At 43.5% G+C, this 2,699-nt stretch overlaps 1 pseudogene; it reads right to left on the reverse strand.

Annotated features, from left to right (window-relative positions):
* Positions 1-1,682: 1,682 nt before the first annotated feature.
* On the reverse strand, positions 1,683-1,888 carry LOC122539604 (U2 spliceosomal RNA; annotated as a pseudogene).
* Positions 1,889-2,699: the final 811 nt, after the last annotated feature.

The following is a 2,699-nucleotide window of genomic DNA, read 5'->3' on the forward strand; positions in this document are numbered from 1 at the left end:
GTGAATTCTACCATATTATGGTCACTGTTCCCTAGGGGTTCCTTCACCTTAAGCTCCTTAATCAAACCTGCCTCAACACACATCACCAAATTCAGAATTGCCTATTGGCTGATGGGTCTACCACAAGCTGCTCCAAAAGAAATCTTTCGACATTCCACAAATTTCTTTTCTTGGGATTCTCTCATTTTCCCAGCCCATCTGTATGTTGAAGTCCCCCATGATTATTGTAATAGTGTCTTTCTTACATGACTTTTCCATCTCCTACTTTAATTTCTTTCCCTCTTGCTGAATTCTTTTAGGAGGCTACAAATAACTCCCTGAGGAGAAAGTGAGGTCTGCAGATGCTGGAGATCAGAGCAGAAAATGTGTTGCTGGAAAAGCGCAGCAGGTCAGGCAGCATCCAGGGAACAGGAGAATCGACGTTTCGGGCATAAGCCCTTCTTCACATTCCTGAAGAAGGGCTTATGCCCGAAACGTCAATTCTCCTGTTCCCTGGATGCTTCCTGACCTGCTGCGCTTTTCCAGCAACACATTTTCAGCTGTAAATAACTCCCTTCATGGCCTTTTTCCCTTTGTGACACACACAGATTCTAGGCCTTCTGACCCTATATTGCTTCTTTCTCTTAAGTTAATTTCGTTCCTCACTCTCAAAGCAACCCCACCCTCTCTGCCAATCTGTTTGCCCTTTCAAGACATTGCATTTCCTTGGATATTTAGTTTCAAACCCTGATCCACTTGCAGCCATATCTCTGTAATACCCACAACATTGTACCTATCAATTTCAATCTACGCTGCAAGCTCATTTATTTTGTTTTGTATACTGTGTAGATTTAAGTATAACACTCTCATTTTCCGTTAATCACCCCCTTCTCGTAATTGTTGTAATCCGCTGTGCCTGAAGTTAGATTCCTTACATTTACCATACTGTCCGTTCTCTTACTTGTTATGGAAACTTTAATAACCTCGCCTGTGCCCTCCCCAGTTAAAAACTCCCCAGACTATTTAAAATCCTTGTGACATCAATTATCCTCGATTTGCAGAAGCAATTCATTGATCTTATTCTGAATACTTTGTGCATTAAGATACACTTTAAGTTAGTTCTATTAGCAAGTTTCTCTACACTTTTGTGGTTCCTTGGTACATTATGATATCTACATATTCTGTCCCTGGTAACAATCCTATCACTTACTGGCAATCCTACCTCCTCCTTTGATTTTATGGTTTTCCATGCAACTGATCCCACCCCACCTACTTCATGTGAAGTCCTATCTATAGCCTTAGTTTTGTGTTTTGCCAGAAACCCAGTCCCACATGATTCAGGTAGAGTCTGTATCATTAGAACGGCTCCCTCCTTCCCGAGTACTGGTGCCAATATCCCATATTCAAACCTGTTTCTCCCACACCAATCCTTAAACTGTGCATTTCCTTCTTTAATCTTGTTGACCTTGTGCCAATAAGTTCTTGGGCCAGGCCGTATTACCTTTTTGGTTCTGCTATTGAATTTGATGCTCTTATTCCATCATCAGAACCTCTTTCCTTGTTCTATCTATATCATTTGGTACCTATGTGAACCACAACAACTGGGTCATTCTCCTCTCACTCCACGTTTCTCTGCAACCTCGATGAATCTGAGCACCAGATACAGTCTTTAGAACTTTTGATCCTGGCTATAGATATACAATGTGTAGAAAGCCATTCCTGGAAATATTGCAATAACAGATTGATGCATGGAGATGACAGAGCAAGCCCCCAATTCAGCTCCCTGCTCCAAAAATCAATTTAATACAAAATCCCCTGCATTAGGGAGATATCATATATTAAACTGATAAGAACAGAAACTAGACATATTCCAAGCCCCTTCAAACTGACCCCACCACCAGACATATAATCCCCTTCCCACCCCTAACAGCATTCCGGAAAGACCACTCCCTCTGTGACTCCCTCGTCAGGTCCACATCACCCACCAGCCCACACTCCACTCCTGGCATCTTCCCCTGGCACCGCAGGTAGTGCAAAACCTGTGCCCACACCACTCCCCTCACATTTGCAAACTAGCAACATTTATGAACTATAAAACTATGTACAGAAGAATGGTGGAAAATACTTCACTCATGTCTTCTCCCATCAGATCTCAATTCCATATGATCTGATAATATAGATGTTTCTGCTCATGCTTAGGAGCTACTGTTTAATTGCTGATAGTTAAAGGGTTTACTTCATACTATGCTCTCTCAGGATGTACTATTTCTGCACCAACCTCTGCCACTCCGCCTTGCTGTCTCCTGTTAGCCAGTAAGCCTTACCTTGGGTAATTGGTTGCTACCACTTTCAGTTTTGTACCTTTTAAGTCGAATGCCTTGCAAGGCTTTATTCCCACATTATCCTTGTTCAGTCTTTCAGTTGGGACTGAGACAAGGTTGGGGGAGGGGAAATGAGGAAATGACATTTACTATAAACCGACCGACTCCCACAGCTACCTAGACGACACCTCCTCCCACACTGCCCCCTGTAAAAACGCCATCCCATATTGCCAATTCCTTCGTCTTCGCCGCATCTGCTCCCAGGAGGACCAGTTCCAATACCGCACAACCCAGATGGCTTCCTTCTTCAAAGACCGTAATTTCCCCCCAGACATGATCGACAATGCTCTCCACCACATCTCCTCCACTTCCTGCTCCTCCGCCCTTGAGTCCCACCCC

This window comes from Chiloscyllium plagiosum, unplaced genomic scaffold (genome assembly GCF_037043375.1).
Source record: "Chiloscyllium plagiosum isolate Xiang-an unplaced genomic scaffold, Cpla_swu_hap1 HiC_scaffold_36, whole genome shotgun sequence".
Classification (NCBI taxonomy): Eukaryota; Metazoa; Chordata; class Chondrichthyes; order Orectolobiformes; family Hemiscylliidae; genus Chiloscyllium; species Chiloscyllium plagiosum.